Source organism: Sminthopsis crassicaudata, chromosome 2 (genome assembly GCF_048593235.1).
Source record: "Sminthopsis crassicaudata isolate SCR6 chromosome 2, ASM4859323v1, whole genome shotgun sequence".
Lineage (NCBI taxonomy): Eukaryota > Metazoa > Chordata > Mammalia > Dasyuromorphia > Dasyuridae > Sminthopsis > Sminthopsis crassicaudata.
This window is the reverse complement of record NC_133618.1, coordinates 112025404-112043985: the sequence shown is the minus strand read 5'-3', so window position 1 is coordinate 112043985 and position 18582 is coordinate 112025404. Positions and strand designations below refer to the sequence as shown.

The following is an 18582-nucleotide window of genomic DNA, read 5'->3' as shown; positions in this document are numbered from 1 at the left end:
CAGGCGGACAAAAATAGAGGGATTGGGAATTCTATGTAGTGGTTCATAGTCATCTCCCAAAGTTCTTTCGCTGGATGTAGCTGGTTCAGTTTATTACTGCTCTACTGGAACTGATTTGGTTCATCTCATTGTTGAAGAGGGCTACATCCATCAGAATTGGTCTTCATATAGTATTGTTGTTGAAGTATATAATAATCTTCTGTCCTGCTCATTTCACTCAGCATCAGTTCATGTAAGTCTCTCCAGGCCTTTCTGAAATCATCCTGCTGGTCATCTCTTACAACCATTCCATTTTTGGCCAATTCTTAATGGTATAAATAATTTTCCTTATTCTTCCCTTATATTTCCTTAGGGCAGAGGTGACTGACAACTTGGAATAGATTAAGAGAGTAAGCAATGGAGTTAGTATTATAACCCTTTTCTGACTCCAAATCATACCAAAAAAATTTCCTCCAACACTTATTCCTATATTTTTTTTACATGGGAAAGGGGTTAGGAGAAGATGGCATTGTTTTCTCTTTTTTTAAATAATAGCTTTCTATTTTCAAAATATATGCAAAGAGTTTTCAACATTCACCTTTGCAAAACCTTGTGTTCCAAATTTTTCTCCCTCCCTTCCCCCCAACTCATCTCCTAGGAGCAAGAAATATTATATGTTGAACATGTGCAATTCCTCTGTATATATTTCTACATTTATCATGCACCACAATAAAAATCAGATCAAAAAGGAAAAAAATGAGAAAACAAAAAGCAAACAAATAACAACAACAAAAAAGGTGAAAATACTATGTTGTGATCCACATTTAGTCCCACAGTCCTCTCTCTGGGTGCAGATTTTTTTTTCCATTACAAGTCTATTGGAATTAGTCTGAATTATCCCATTTTTGAAAAAAGCCACCTCCATCAGGATTATCACATGATCTTATTGCTGTATACTATGTTTTCCTAGTTCTACCAACTTCACTTAACTTCAGTTCATGTAAGTCTCTCCAGGTCTTTTTGAAATAACCATCCTAATTGTTTCTTATAGAACAATAATATTTCATGACCATTTCACAAACCATAACTTATTCAGGCATTCCCTAACTGATGAGCATCCACTCAGTTTCCAGTTCCTTGCCACTACAAAAAAGGGCTGCTACAAACATTTTTGCACATGTGGATCCTTTTCCCTTTTTTATGATCTCTTTAGGATACAGACCCATTATAGACACTGCTGAATCAAAGGGTATGCACAATTTGATAGGCCTTTGGGCATAGTTGCAAATTGCTCTCCAGAATGATTGGATCAGTTCATAACTCCACCACTAACAAAATGTTAATATTAAGAAAGAAGGAAGGAAGGAAGGAAGGAAGGAAGGAAGGAAATCAATCAGACTGTATTGTTATCACCCATTAGAACATACTACCTGCAAATCATAAATCTCTTCATTTTTTTATTAATTTTATAATTATAAATTTTTTTGACATTTGCATGAGTAATTTTTATAGCATTATCCCTTGTATTAATTTTTCCAAACTTTCCCCTCCCTCCCTCTGCTCCCTCTCCTAGATAACAGGCAATCCCATACATATTAAATGTGTTACAGTATAATCTAGGTACAATATATGTGTGTGAATCCAATTTTCTTGTTGCACATTAAGAATTGGATTCCAAAGGTATAAGTAACCTGGGTAGAAAGACAGTAGTGCTAATAGTTTACATTCAATTCCCAGTGTTCCTTCTTTGGGTGTAATTGTTTCTATCCATCATTGATCAACTGGAAGTGAGTTGGATCTTCTTTGTGTTGAAGATATCCACTTCCATCAGAATATATCTTCATACGGTATTGTTGTTGAAGTGAATCGTGATCTTCTGGTTCTGCTCATTTCACTCAGCATCAGTTCATGTAAGTCTCGCCAAATCTCTCTGTATTCATCCTGCTGGACATTTCTTATAGAGCAATAATATTCCATAACATTCATATACCATAATTTACCCACCCATTCTCCAATTGATGGGCATCCATTCATCTACCAGTTTCTAGCCACTACAAAAAGAGCTGCCACAACCATTTTGGAACATACAGGTCCCTTTCTCATCTTAAGTATTTCTTTGGGATATAAGCCCAGTAGTATCACTGCTGGATCAAAGGGTATGCACAGTTTGATAACTTTTTGGGCATAGTTCCAAATTGCTCTCCAGAATGGTTGGATTCTTTCACAATTCCACCAACAATGCATTAGCGCCCCAGTTTTCCCACATCCCCTCCAACATTCATCATTATTTGTTCCTGTCATCTTAGCCAATCTGACAGGTGTGTAGTGGTATCTCAGAGTTGTCTTAATTTGCATTTCTCTGATTAGTAGTGATTTGGAACAGTTTTTCACATGAGTGGATATAGTTTCAATTTCATCATCTGAAGATTGTCTGTTCATATCCTTTGACCATTTATCAATTGGAGAATGGTTTGCAAATCTCTTCATTTTTCTAGGCAAGGGACAGATGAACTTATCTGTTTTGGGATTTAGGAGGCAATGCAAAGAAATTTAGGATTCTAAAGGATTTATTAAACAAGCTATATTCCATTTAAAAGTATTTTTAAAAAGTCAAACACATTTAGATCTAACCTTACACAAAATGTACCAGAAATATCTTGTCTAGAAGATTCCCTACTCTCTCCCCCGCCCAAATGTGGGGGAAAGGAGGAAGGGGATGGATGGAATCTGAACAGTTCTAAGGCAAAAAAGAAATAAGACTTCCTTTGTTGCCTAAGCTGATTTTTCTTGAAAAGGGAGAAATAGGGTATGAAATCCAATATCAAAAATGGTACTAGGATAAGTATAACTGAATTTTGTAAGATGGGACTGGTTAGAACAGGCTACAAAAGGAATAGGGTGAGCTTTGGGAGAATTGAGACATGGAAGAAAGTGGAAATAGAAAGGAGATGATTGTAAGGAAGGTAAAGGGTTTGAAGAAACCTTTCTGGAACAAAGTGTATTGGAAAAATGCTTTTCCCTTCCTGCAGGTCTTTACTTAGTCTCAATCTTCTCAGTCCTACTCTTGATTGGGACAAATGGGGGTTGAAGGTGGGAGGGAATTATGCCTTCTGGGGAGGGGTCAAGCTAAAAGGCTAAGAGTGGCATATCCACTGACTCCACATAGTATGTTATAAGAGGAAGAGGAAGAGGCAGGAGCCAAGAAATCCTTACTGATACACCAGAGACAAATATTCCTTTTGACTTCTGGGAACAGCAAAAATCAATATAGTGACTCAATAAAAATCCATATGTATAAAGTTTGATATCAAAACTTCTTCTCTAACCATCGATATTTTGCTAGTTAATGTTGTTGAGTCATTTTTCAACTGTCTGGCTCTTCATGATCCTATTTGTAGTTTTCTTGGCAAAAATAATGGAGTGGTTTGCCATTTCCTTTCCAGCTCAATTTTATTGATGAGGAAACTAAGGCAAAAAAAGGGTTAAGTGACTTGCCTAGAATTACATAGCTAATAAATGCATGAGGCCAGATTTGAATTTAGGAATATGAGTATTCCTGACTCTAGGTACAGCAGTCTGTCCTAAATCACTTGAGTTGCCCCTTGCTATCTAATAATTATTTTCAAAAAGACCAGACACTATAATAAAATGATTAGACATTATGGTAACCTCATACAGCTTTGTTCCCTTTACAGAAAATGTCATTTTTTCCCACAGCCACAGTCATAATTCTGTTGGCTCACAAAATAGCCATACATTTTATTCTACAGACTCATCATATAAGGATCAGTAACAGGTATATATTTTTCTTTTCTCTTTTTAGCAACAAACCATTCAACACAAAACTTTATCACTTTAATAAATTTAAATGTGTCTAACAAAATTTGATTTGACATCCAAAAATGAAGAAGAAATCATTTAATTCCTTCACTAATTGCTTCAACCTGTATATCCAGATCTCATTTACATAATCACAAAATTATAAACTTGGAAAGGAAGGGACATGAGAGATCATCAAAATCCAATCTCTATTCAAAGAATGAATCAACTTTGTAACATTGTCTACAAATGGTCAACCAGTCTATACTTTAAGAGATTAAGTAACAGGAAATTCATCACATTGGAAGCAACTCCTTACAAATTGGGAGAAAATGTTTTTGTATTTATTCAGATGAACTCTGACTCCTCATAAATTCTACCTTTCCATGCTTCTTATACTTTACTTTTTCTTATCTGGTGACCATCTAAAAATGTCCCTCCATGAGGCAGTTAAATCTTTCAACACCAAATTCAGCTTCATAAACTATCCTTTCGCTGGAATACATAATTCCAAAGTGACCTGTTGTGTTACACAGAGGTGTGTCTAACTAAATCCTCTAGCCAATCACAAGATATTTTCTATGTACTACCCATAAAGTAGGTCATCCACTTTATGACCTAAAGCCTCTATCATTTAAAAAAATTATTTAAAGACTTATTCATATAGATGTTTAATTTTGTTTAATTTTTGTTTTGTTTAGTTTTGTTTAATTTTGATTTAAATGATTTAATTGAAATGTCTTGCCTTCTGTGATTACATTAATTCTTCTTTTAACAAAGATATTAAAAAGAATAAGGAAAAACTTACTACTCATCAATATTGATTAAATGTATATGTAGTTTTCCATACTCATTGACCCTGCTTTAGCAGAGAAGGGGAGAAAATAGATTTTTTCAGTTCTTCTCTGGAGTCAAACTTGAACACTATAATTATTGAGTGTTCAGTTTCAGGGTTTTTTGTTGTTCTTGTTCTTTGTTTACATTGTTGTAATGATAGCCTTTTACATATTTAAAAACAGGTATCATATATCTTCTATCTTTTCCTCTCCAAACTAAGCACTCCCTGTGTATTTATTCTCTAAACATGTCCCTGGAACTGATGGATACTCCAAGTTTGGGAAGCAATAGAAGAGACCTATCTATGCAAGTGTGGGTCAGAAATTCAGTACAAAGGAGCCAAAATCAAGAATAGAATATCTGAAGAGGAGGGTAGCAAGAACAGGAACTATATAAACTTAATAACAAAACATTTCTCACACAAATAAAGTCAGAGTCAAACAACTAGAAAAATATAATTGCTCATGAGTAGGCTGAGTCAATATAATAAAAATAACAATTCTACTTAATTAATATATGTATTCAGTGCCAAACCAATCAAACTACCAAAAAACTTATTTTATAGAGTTAGGGAAAAAAAATAAAATTAATCTGGAAGAAAAAAAGGTCAAGACAATTAGGGGAATCTATTTTTTTTAAATGTAGAGGAAGATGACTTAGCAATACCAGATCTAAAACATCATCAAATCAATCAAAACAATCTAGAACTGGCTAAAAATAGAGCATTAGATTGTAATGTCCAGGCTAGCTTTCTGGAGGATCTCTGGATGGGCCTTGATCTTAGCAAAAGAGTTACCATGAGGATGCTCAGGGATAGGGTCTGGAGGCTGGAGTTTGGAGTCTGTGAGTCTGTAGGTCTATGAGTCTGAGCTCAAGCTTGAGCACATTCACTCACATTCTCAGCCCCCTCTTTCTCTCCAGTTCTCTCAAACCTTAAATACCCTAGTACAATTACATCACTACAGCACACTGAGCATATGCCAACTGTAGAATCATTACATCACCATACTAAGTATTAAATATAAGTGAACTAGAGAACCATTATCTCATCAATCACACTGAATAAACACCTTGCTGTAAGTATCCTTGTTTCAAGAATACTTTTCCAGAGTTCTGGCCCTCTACATTAGATCAGTAGAATAGCTTAGGTATACAATGCCCAGTAATAAATGGCCATGGTAATATAGTGTTGAATAAACGCAAAGATCTAAGCTTTTAAGAACTTCTAAGAACTCATTTTTTTTTTCCCACCTGAGGCTGGGGTTAAGTGACTTGCCTAGGGTCACACAGCTAGGAAGTGTTAAGTGTCTGAGACCAAATTTGAACTCGGGTCCTCCTGAATTCAAGGCTGGTACTCTATCCACTGCACCACCTAGCTGCCCCAAGAACTCATTATTTTGACAAAAACTGCTGGGAAAAATGAAAAGCAATTTGGCAGAAATTGGATATAGACTAACATCTCACATTGTATATTAAGATAAGGTTAAAATGAGTACATGATTTAGACATAAAGGACCATACCATAAGCAAATTAGTTTGCTGTCAGATCTATGAATATGGAAATGATTTAGGGCAAAGCAAGAGGTAGAGAACATGGGATAATTTTGACTACATTAAACTAAAAAGGTTTTGCACAAAGAAAACCAATGCAGCCAACATTAGAAGGAAAGCAGAAAACCAAGTTTTGGGATTCTTACCACAAGCTTCTCTGATAAAGGTTTCATTTCTCAAAAAATACAGAGAATGAATCAAAGTTATAAGAATAAAAATCATTTCCCAATTGAAAAATGGTGAAACAGGCAGTTTTAAAGTAAAAAATAAATAAATAAATAAAAATCAAAGCTCTAAACCACTATTGATTTTTTTATTTTGTTCAATCATTTCAGTTGTATTCAACATTCATGACCCCATTTGGGGTTTTCTTGGCAAAGATACCTAAGTGGTTTGCCATTTTCTTCTTCATCTCTTTTTTTTTTTTTTTTTTTTTTTTTTTTTTTTTGCAAATGACGAAACTGAGGCAAACAGGGTTAAGTGAATTGCCAAGGCTCACTTTCAGCTAGTAAATGTTGAGGATAAATTTAAACTCAGGAGATGAGTTTTCCTGACAGTTGCTCTGACATTCTATTTACTCTGTCACTTAGCTACCCATGGCTGATTATTGAAATTCACTATTGTTAGAAAAATACAAAATAAAACAACTCTGAGGGACTACCTTAAACCTATCAGATTGGCTAATATGGAGGAAAGAAAAAGGAAAAAAGTCATAGACCATGTGGGAAAAATGGGACACTAATACTCTGATGGAATTGTAAACCGATTTAATTCTGGGGAACAATTTGGAACAATGCCCAAAGGGCAATAAAAGTGTGCATGACCTTTGACTTATAAATACCACTTTTAGGTCTATATCCCAAAGAGATCAAAGAAAAAAAAAAGGACCTATTTGTACAGAAATGTTTGTAGTGGCTTTTGTATGTGTGTGCGGTAGCAAAGAATTGGAAATTGAGGAACTGCGCATCAATTAGGGAATGGTTAAACAAATTGAAGTATATGATTGTGATAGAATACTATTATCATATAAGAAATGATAAGCAGAATGATTTCATAAAAGTCTGGAAAAAATTACATGAACTGATGGCAAAGTAAAGGGAACAGAACTAGGAGAATACTTTACATAGAGCAATATTGTACAATGATCAACTGGGAAATGACTTAATTATTTTCAGCAACATAATGATCTAAGACCATTCTGAAGAACTCATGATGAAAAATGCTATCTACCTCAAAAGAAAGAAATGATAGAGACTAACTGCAGATTGACACATACTTTTAAAACTTTTTCTTTTGGTCTGTGTTTTCTTTCACAACATGTCTAATACGGAAGTGTTTTGTATGATTTTACATTTCTTGTGGGAGAGAGGAAGGAAAGAGAATTTGGGATTCCAAATGTTTAAAAAATCTTTTACCTTTAATTCTGGGAAAAAAAAATTTTTTTTAAAGAATTGATTTGGAAGGGAACTTTAATCAGTCCATAGTCAGAACTTTATCCACATATCCTGTTCCCATTGTCTCATACAAAAATAGGCTGAATCTCTTAGACTGCCTTGTTAGCAAATCTAAAAAGCACACCCTACTTCCTCAAGTCTCATTCTGTGCCTAGTCATGTAGATACACATGACTTTGTTTTCCTCTAGGTTCTTCCCTGTCCTTACTTCCCTCCAACATTAAAAGTCCCCGACACCAGAAGCATCTTGCTTAATCATATATATTTCAATATTGTTTAGTCATATCTTATTAAGTCCATGAGCCATTTCACATTATAAATGGCATCTTTTGTGGCTATGATAAATGTCTCTCATGTGAGTTTTTCACAATGTGAACTACTCTCCCATTTGGTGCATGGATACTTTATTTATATTCTTCTTTAGGACTATCTCTTCCTTGAGCTTCCTCTTGATCTCATCTCAAGTTTTAAAAATCTTTTTTTATTGTTTTTAGGATGTATTATAATCCTTGGTTCATTCTAAACTTCAGTCTTCCTGACATTACTCTTATGGTCTTATCCTCTCATATTTGTCCTTAATTAATTCTTATCTTTAAAAGTCTGGGTTTATCAAGAAAGCCCCTATACAACTACATTAGTCTCTTTAGACGTTTCCTCTTTTTTGTCATAATTAATTTCAATGACTTTAACAGAATTCCATTACCAAGTCTTTCCTTATTTCTTAAACTGGCTTTAATTTTAAAGTTTTAATATATGGAGATCCTGCCAATCTCCTATCACTTCTGAACTCTTTGAAATCTGCTCTCCTAGAAACTAGGGTACATGTCAGACTATATTTTTTCAAACTTCTTGTCATTTCTATTTTGCCAATCAGAATCAAATCCATAATGCAATTTACTTCATCACTTTCTGTACCTTCTGAAAGATGAAATTATCAGTAAGGAAAGGCCAGAACACATCAGCTGCTATGATTTTCACAGAAAGCAATCACCAGCAGATAAACAGATTTAATCCTGTCAGTTGGAGTGCCTTCTGCCAAAAGCAGATCAGCTAATACTTTCTTGACTTGATTTAATGGAAATTTCATCCTTGAAAAGGTGGAGAGACCTGATTTTGGTCCCAATAAGAAAGAGTTGGTTGCTAGGTTGTATAGGGGCTTTGCTTGTAAATGATGGAAATCTTTGGGAGAAATGACCATTCCAGTAAGGGTTTAGACAATGAGGAAAGTCAGGAATATTAGAGTCTCTAGGAAAATGGGTTTCAAGGAATTCAAGAGTAGATACATCCCATGGTCTAAAATTCTACAAATGAAATCAAAACAGGAGGAATAGGAAATCAAATTAGTAGAAATGGAAAGCTCTCAAGAATTATTTACTTAGGATACAAAGATATAAAGAGGAATAATTCTTATGAGAAGCAGAAAAAGAAAGTTGTCCAAATAGACCAATTCAAAGGCATATGGAATTTATCCCACAACTTATTTGTTCATTTGTTTCTCTTTTTTAAGACATTCAAAAGATAGAAGGAAAAGTAACAATTAATAGATACAAATGCATGGAAAAGATCTTCAGGAATAATGATATTGGAGCTAGACCTCAGAATAAGCTGAGAGAGGAAAAGAAAGGGAAACAAAAAGAGGGAGATTTTTAAAAAATATATCTGTATTGAAGAAAAGAAGAGGATCAAAAAAAAACAGGAATGATCTCAATGGTAACAGGTTATTTTCAATTTTGTTAATGTCAAAAAAAAAGTGACATTGGAAATGGTTTCTTCCAACTTCTTTCATTCTCAAGGTTTTCCTCATTTTATTGGAATAAAAGTCACGATACTCTATATCAGACATTTTAGGAATAAGTGTTAGCACTCAATTTTCAGAGAAAAGAAATCTAAGTTATATTAAACCATATGAAAAGTTGTAAATCACTTATAATTAGAAATGGAAATTAAGGTAACTGAGATTTACATCTTCACATACATCAAATTGACAAAGTTGACCAAAAAAATAAATAAAAATAACATACATTGGATAGACTATAGGAAAACAGATGAATTCATTGGTCCAGTCATTCTATACAGCAATTTGGAATTATGCCCCCAAAATTACTAAACTATTTGACTTAGCAATATCACTACTAGGTCTACATCCCAAAAAGATAAGGGAAAGAGGTCATGGCACACATTATGTAAAAATGTTTATAATAGTTCATTTGATAGTGTTAAAGAATTACAAATGAAAGGGGTGCCTATTAATTGGGAAATGGTTAAATAAATCATGGTATATGAATGTGATAGAATACTCAGAATAAAGAGGATTTTTTTAGAGGATAGCATTTTAGTTAGTGGATAGCTATTAGGATTACAAGGATTATCAGGTTGTCTGGGCAATTCTCTAGCTCAGAATTCACACCTTTGGTTCAGGCCTTTAAGGGGAGTTTACAACTTTAAAAGTAGCAAGTTCATTGGCTGTAGGAGTTCTCACAAGCCCTGTTAAGTTCTCACTAGCCCAATCTTTGCTAGGATAAAAGAGGAGGGCAGTCTGCAAGGAGAATCTAGGGAGATTGAGTTGAGATGGCAGTCTGGAAGGATAACTTAGAGACAACCGGACCTTCACAGATAACATTTTTCTTCATAAGTCTTTCAGAGTTTATTTGAATGTTCATATTACTCAGAATAGCTTAGTCATTCTCAATTATTGTTCAAATAATATGCTATTACTATATACAACATTCTCTTGGTTTTATTGCTTTATGCAATTTCATTTCATTCTTCTTTATTTCATGTTTTTTATAAAATCAACCTGTTTGTCATTTCCTACAGCACATTAGTATTATATCACAATCATATACCACAACTTATTCAACCATCCCCCAATTGATAGACATTTACTCAATTTCTAGTTCTTTGCCAAACTAAAGAGAGCTCTTATGAATAGTTCAGAATGTATAGGTCCTTTTCCATTTTCCTTGATCAATTTGGGAAACAGATCTAAAAGTGAGATTGCTGGATCAAAGAGTATACACGGCTTTATAACTCTTAGGGCATAATTCCAGATGGCTTTCTAAAGTAGATGGATCAGTGCAGTTTCACTAATAGTGTATTAGTGTCCCAATTGTTCTATAATCCCTCCAAAATTTGCCATTTCTCCCTTCTATTATTTTAACCAATCTGATAGATGTGAGATATTACCTCAAAGTTGTTTTAATTTGTATTTGTCTAATCAATATTGATTCAGGGTTTTTTTTTATATGATTATAGACAGCTTTGATTTCTTTTTTTCAAAAACTGCTTGTTTCTGTCCTTTAACCATTTATCAACTGAATTACTTATAATCTTATAAATTTGAAAATGTTCTCTACATGTTTTATATATGAAGCCTTTATCTGAGAAACTGTCTATAAATTTCACTCAAAATTTCTTGCTTTCCTTCTAATGTTGGCTACATTGGATTTATTTTTAAAAACTTTTAAAACTCAATATAATCAAAATTCCCCATTTTGCATTCTATAATGCTTTTTATATTTTGTTTATTCATAAATTCTTCTCCTAACCATATATTTGATAGGTGATATATTCCATATTTTTCTAATTATAATATCTCTCTTTATATCTGGATCATGTATCCATTTTGACCTTATCTTGGTCAGTAGTATAAGACTACTTTCTAGTTTTCCCATCAATTTTGATTAAATAATGGCTTTTTATCTCAAAAGCTTAGATCTTTATTTTTATCAAACACAAGGTTACTATAATAATTTACTACTGTATGGGGGTATGTTTCCTCTGTTTCACTGATCTACCATTTTATTTCTTAACCAATACCAGATCATTTTGATTGATAACTACTATTTTATAATATGGTTTAAGATCTGGTAGTGTTAGATCTCCTTCCTTTACTTTTAAAAATTAAATCCTCTGACATTCTTGACCTTTTGTTCTTCCAAGTTAATTTTGTTCATTTTCTCAAGCTCAACAGAATAAATGGGTCATTTAATTGGAATATCACTGAATAAGTAGATTAGTTTATATAGAATTGTAATTTTTATTATATTGACTCAGTCTACCCATGAACAATTAATATTTCTCCAAATATTAAGTCTGACTTTATTTGTATAAAAATATTTTATAATTATATTCATTTAGTTTCTAAGTTTATCTTGGCAAGTATATTCTCAGTTATTTGAACTGAGAGATTAAGTGATTTATCCAGTCGCATACCTACTAAGTAAGTGTCCAAATCTACATTTGAATCCAGATCTTCTTGACTTCTTGTCCAGGTCCTGAGAGATCATGAGCCATCAAAAAAAAAAAAAAAACCCACTCAAATTTGTATAATATTGGATCAAAAGATCTTAGAAAAGTGAAAAGGGAGTGCATAAAACATTTTAAATATGTCATTTTAACTCTCAAGTTTTAGCAAATGCAGGGGGATATCCAGGAATTCAGATGGCAGAATAATAGTATCAAATTTCTTTGGAAATCATTCAAAAGGAACAAAACATTTATAGATATTATAAGTACCATAGTACACCTAGGGATAGATTGACCTAAAATTAATTTACAGGAAATGAAAACTTTCCCCCCAACTATCTAAAATATAGTGATGATTGTGCCAATTAGTCAAGAATAATGTTGTCCTATTTTCCTTTCATAGAGGAAACATTTAGTTTTATCCATTTCCATTGTGTTCCCAGAGTAGAACTGTAATTTTAATATTGGTAAAGCTGCAATGCAGAGAGCCACAGACAGTGGGGGAACTCTCAGTGAGGTATAAAACCCTTCAGCCCAGAGGGAACTTGCTGACAATATCTGGTTCAGCTCTCATCTCCTCTTAGAGCAATTTAGCCTTCCTGAGAAGTGGAAGGGAAGGGAGAGAAGAGATGAGGACTGACCACTGTGTTCTACTTGAAACAAGGGATACTTACCGTAAAAAGATGCATTTACATATCAATAGCAGGGTGCTTAGAGTTAGTACTTGCTCAATGTGCTGTGGTGATATAATTGTACTAAGATATTTAGGGGTTGAGAAGACTTGAAATAAATGGACTCCATCTTTGACCATCCTTGTGGGTCTCTTGTCTTCCTCACTCCTCCACTAAGACCAAGGACTTGGGCTAGTCCTGAGATCCTCCACAGAACACTACACTGCAAAGTCTTCTTTTATATTCTCAACCAACATGCAAGCAAGCTTTTCTCTTTCTTAAAAATAACAATTAGCTTTACTCCAGCTGTTTCTCTTTATCACTTTTAGATGTCTTAGCAAGATGTCTTAGAAACACAAGTAAGAGGTGATGTATCTTGAAAAAAATTTGGAATCAGAATACCTGACTTCAGATTCTGGCTCTGCTACTGGCCACCTGTGTCATCTTAAACAAATCACTTCATCCCTCTTGGCTGCAGTTTCCTAAATATAAAATGCAGGAAATGGATTAAATGATCATTAAATTCCTTTCCAGCTTTAAATTCTGTAATCCTTTAAATAACCACAGTGCCTTGTACATAATAGGCATATAATAAATACTTATTGAATTGGGTTTGTTCCTATAGATGACCTCAAAGACACCTTCCTTCCAGTCCCAACTTCTGTTTTATGTTCCAATACTATGTGTTCAAGTCCTTCCAGCTGTAGCTTCCTTGATTTTGTAAACCTCAGCTCCCAGTTTACCTACTGGTCTCCATATAAAAGGCAAAGTAAACAGTTAAGCATAGAAAATAACTCACTTCATATGCTATACTGACCAATATTATATGTTTTAATGTACATATAAAAGCTTCAAGCAGAAACTTTTCTGGATTATTTTCCTCAGCTATATAAACTTTAGACCAAAGTTTTAAGTCTTAATCTTGAGACCTTCAGGACAGATGATTAAACATAGCAAGAAATATCATAAAATTATTTTAATTATTTATTTATTTTATAATTTAATAAAAGAATAACTTCATTAAAATTAATAAATGAAATTTCTTACATTCTATTAAAAACAATTCTAATCTGGTCTATTTAAACTGGTTATTGGTAATAAAAAAATGGGACAAAGATGGAAGTAAAGATATATACACTGATTACAGTAGTGTTATCCAAAAATTTAATTAATGTCAATTGACATAACAAGTAGACCCCCTCAAAAAAACCCAAAACATTTAGAGAGCAGAAGAAAACAGGAAAATAAGCTTACAACAATAGGGTACAGAAATTCTCCCACTACCTAAAATCTATAACAGTCCCCTTACCCTAGCAATCACAATCTACCTTTCCAGCCACATATTGGATGGAATTGTTCTAGGTCTGATATCCTGGGACAACAATAACCCCAGATTAAATCCCTATGGCTAATGATAACCTAACCAAACTTATTCTTAAATGACTAACATACTCCCACCTTGTCATTGCTTTTCTATGTCAGTAATTCTAAACTAAGGCTCTCATTGTTAAAACTTTGTTATTGGTTCCCCACTGAACACTCCTTATTCTCATCTCATTTTAACCCAACTCTAAAGATTTCCAATACAGTCTCCAGAACATTTGCTCAATACATAACAAAATAGGTTTTTGCACAAGAAAGTTGTATGGGGCAGCTAGGTGGCACAGTGGATAGAATGAGTACCAGCCCTGAAGGGAGGAGGACCTGAGTTCAAATTTGGCCTCAGACATTTAATACTTCCTAGCTGTGTGACCCTGGGTAAGTCACTTAACCCCAATTACCTCAGGGGGGAAAAAAAAGGAAAAAGAAAGTTGCATCATCCAAACTGTGCTTTCAAAATGTTATTTTGGCAGCTGTGTCGAGAATGGATGAGAAAAGAAATAAACCAATTAGGATCCTACTATAATAGCAATTGAGAGATAATAAGAGTCTAAACTAAAATTATGGTTTGGTGAATGAAAAAAAAAAAGGATGGATAGAAGAGATATTATAGAAGTAACATAACTAAGCATCCTCTGGTCACAAAGAAAACAACCTATGATGGGAAATGGCTTTACAATGTGCTCAAAACTGATCAGATTAGATCATCACCATAAGGAAAACTATTAATCCAAGAAGGCAGATTGTGGCATTTACATGTATAAAAAAATAATCCTTAGCAAAATGGTCAATTTATCTTAGTTCCATTGTCTCATGTTTGATTGCAAGAGGTATTTCTTAACCTGGGGTCTATTAAGTTGTTTTTAAATATTTTGACAATTATATTTCAACAAAATTGGGTTGGGTTTTGTTTTGTTATTGTTTTTTTGGGGGGGTGAGAATCTTATATACTTTATTTTATGCATTTATAAACATTATTCTGTAGGTTTTACCAGACAGTCAGAAAAGTCCATGACAAATAAAACTTTAAGAATCCCTGGTCAATCATATTTTCCTTTCTCCTTTTGAGGACAGGGACTATTCCTTATACATTTTTGTTTCTCCTGCAATACAATGCAATATCTTGGCATAGCCCAGGTACTCCAAAAACATTTAGAAAATTTAATTTAATTCAGTGAAATATCTCTAAGAATTCCCTAAAAGAAACATTATAACTGTACAGAGTACAATGTCTATAGACTCCAGGACCTGATTTAATTTAAAAATGCAACCTCAAAACTTTTTCTATCATATTTCATCCCAAGATTGCATAAAAAATTTAATCACCTAATATGAAGATCCAATGTTGATAGCGTCAAGACACTGAGTAAATTATTTAACTCTTACCCTCTATGTCTTCTTCTATGAAATAAGCTGGAGAAGGAAATAATGGCAAAACATTCTGGTATTTTTGCCAAGAAAAACCTGAACGGGTCCGGAAGAGTCATGCACAACTGAAAAAAGAACTAAACAACAAATGTTGACAGGCATATAAAAATTCACATTAAATATTTAAACCACTATCATTGTTATTTCATTGGGTTATTTATTTTAGTAATTCAATTAACTGCTTTGGAAAAGTTCAACTTATTGCATGCTGGTAAAGAGGTTTCAGGTTGCTGAGTTTCAGAAAGAGCTGCCAAAAATTGAATAATCCTGGAAATTGGCTTGAATCCGTCTGAAAGCAATGTACTAAAGAATATATGACTGTAGTTATGTCTAGTCCGGATCCTTTTCTCTCTCTCTCTCTCTCTTTTTTTTTTTTTCATTTAAGTGCCAAATTAATTTAGCTGGAAATACAAAGCAACAATCCAATGTGAGTACATACTGAGGTGGGAAAAGGAGCTCTTTGTTAAATTGAAAAACATCAATTAGACAACTGGTTTGGAGGGCTTGTAAAAAAGGAAAGACAAGAGAACCAGGAAGAAATTATCTGCAAGGTTGAATTATGTTTATGTTTCTTCTACAGAGATTACAAAGTTTAAAAAGAAAGCAGGAGCCTTATGGGGTACAGATAGTCTTTTCTTTCTTACTGTCACCCACTGAAGATAGAGATTTTAGATGAAAAAGATGAACATGGGAAGTCAACATCTGTCTAAAAAAATGATGATGGAGAAGACAATTTAGCATTTCAATCCTCAGCTGAAGATATAGCAATGATGAATTCCTGAACACTGATAAGAATGCATCTAATGAAGGCCAGGGAATATATATTTTCTTGAAATGGTTCAAGAGAATTATTTATCAAAGAGAAAGGTGGAAAAAAATACTCGCTACATGTAGCAGATATCACAGGCAGTATTAGGGACGACAGAAAGAAAAATAGCTGTGGGAGTACTTAGTAATTCACAAAAGACACTATTTGGAAAGACACAGTAGCAATAGAAATGTCTACACATCAGTGTATAGAGTATGGGAGAATAAACCAAGTGAACCAGGGATCTTCATGCCAGGTCATCAGTTTATTCTGACAGAGACCATTGAAACCCACCAGAATTCAGGGCATGATTTGAATATAGTGATGGAAGATATTTTTTATTCAAAAGATAGAGATTAAATATTTTTAAATGGTAGGAAAGAACAATGTGACTTTCATGGAATTACATGATTCTCATTTTGGTGATAATCAAGAGAAACAGAAACAGAAGCAATAGTACAATAGGATATATAGGAACTTCCTAAAGTCTTAATATGATTTTAACCTATTCAACCATAAAAATCATACTAAGACTTTTGGGACACCCTGTATTTCTGTAGGCTGGACAGAAAAAGGATAACAAAATTGTCATGGATGCAAAATATATAAGAGACTATTCAGTTGGTAATCTCTTTCTATTAAGAGTAAACATGCTTTCAAAATGGAGAGGAAGTAATGATAAAAAAAAAACAAAAACCCACTTTCTGGACTGGTTCAGATGAATAGACTGAAGTACAAAAGATCATATGAGAAAGAAACAAAAACAATAGTATGGTGGGATGTATAGGAATTCCCTAAAGTCTTCATATGGTTATAAATTATTAAAACATAAAATCACGCTAAAACTTTTGAGACACCCTGTATTTCTATAGATTGGATAGAATGAGAATAATAAAACTGTCATGGAGGCAAAATATGTAAGAGACTTCAACTATCCAGTTGACGGTCTCTTTCTGTTAAGTACAAACATGCTTTCAAATGGGGAGGAAGTAATGATTAAATAAAAAAAAAAAAACCACCTTTTAGACTGGTTCAGATGAATAGATAGAAGTACAAAAGGTCATAGGGAAAGGGCTAGGGTTTTTAATGAACTGTAACCTCATATATGAGTCAACAGTTTGATATGTAGTAGCCAAAATATTAATGTGATCATAGGCTTTAAATAGAAATAGTGCCCACTCTATTATGTTCTATTCAGACTATATTTGGAAGACTGTGTTGAGTTCTGATTTCTACTTTTTAGGGAAGATACCGACAAGCAGGAGAGGATTCAGAAGTGATAATGTCCTATTGCTTTTGGCTCGCTCAAGGCTAGGGACACATGACTACTTAGAGCTTTTCATGGTACCAGAGGAAATCTTAGGGAAAATAGTGCTTTGTACCGACCAGTTACTACTGGTCAGGAAATAAAAATCCACATTGAATATTTAAACCATTATCATTGTTATTTCATTGGGTTATTTATTTTAGTAATTCAATTAAGCTGGTGAATGATGAGGCAATCTAAGTTTGTTAATGTAAAGAGGCAGAGGAGCAAATACATGATGAAGTGGATAGAGCACTGGCCCTGACTTCAAGAGGACATGAGTTTAAATTCTGCCTCAGATACTTAACAGTTCCTAGTTGTATGAATCTGGGCAAGTAACTTAACCCTAATTGCCATAAACTAATAACAACAAAGAGACAGAAAGGTCTTTTTTGGGGAGATGAAATTAGCAACAAATTTTCAATACAAAGCTTAGGAAGAGGAATATTAACATATTTCATATTGCTGTTCTTTAGTCTTTTTTCAATCATGTCAACTCTTGGCAAAGATACCGTCTAGCCATTTCCCTCTCCTGTTCATTTTAAGATGAGGAAATTGAGTCAATCAAGGTTAAACGACTAGACTAGGATCACCCAGCTAGTTAATGTGTGAGGTTAGAACTTAGGTCTTTCTGACTCTAGGCCTAGTACTTTATCCATTGCACCACTTAGCTGCATCAACAGAATATGGGAGACAAGGTAGGGGTGAGAAAAATTGTGTAATATCTAGAGGATTATTTTTTAAAAGTCTGAGATCAAGAAAAGAGCTTTCACAATTTGTCATGCTCCATTCTGTTATCTGCTTTTAATCTTCTACAAAAATCATAAGTAAGCCAGTTCTACTCAGTGAAGCTACTTCTTGAAGGGGTGCTTAACCTGAAGTAAAATAAATAAATGGATAGATAGATAAATGAATGAAAAGATGAATAAATAGATGCACAAATAAATAAGGTTCTTCATGTCTTCATATATTCAGGGAAGACATGATAATTATTTTTAAATATTTGAGAGATTCTCATGTGGAAGAGGGATCTTCTTTTTGGTCCCAAAGCCTGGCAACTAGAACAATGGGAGCAAGATACAAGGTGGTCCAGGTATACCTG

At 33.7% G+C, this 18582-nt stretch overlaps 1 long non-coding RNA gene across 1 annotated transcript; it reads right to left on the bottom strand.

The window, feature by feature from the left end:
• Positions 1 to 209: 209 nt before the first annotated feature.
• On the bottom strand, positions 210 to 13042 carry LOC141553251 (uncharacterized). Its single transcript, XR_012485348.1, has 3 exons — positions 12961 to 13042; positions 11855 to 11916; positions 210 to 370 (listed from the first exon to the last, which is right to left on the bottom strand). It is a non-coding gene; the product is annotated as an uncharacterized LOC141553251 (long non-coding RNA).
• Between the last annotated feature and the right edge of the window lie 5540 nt (positions 13043 to 18582).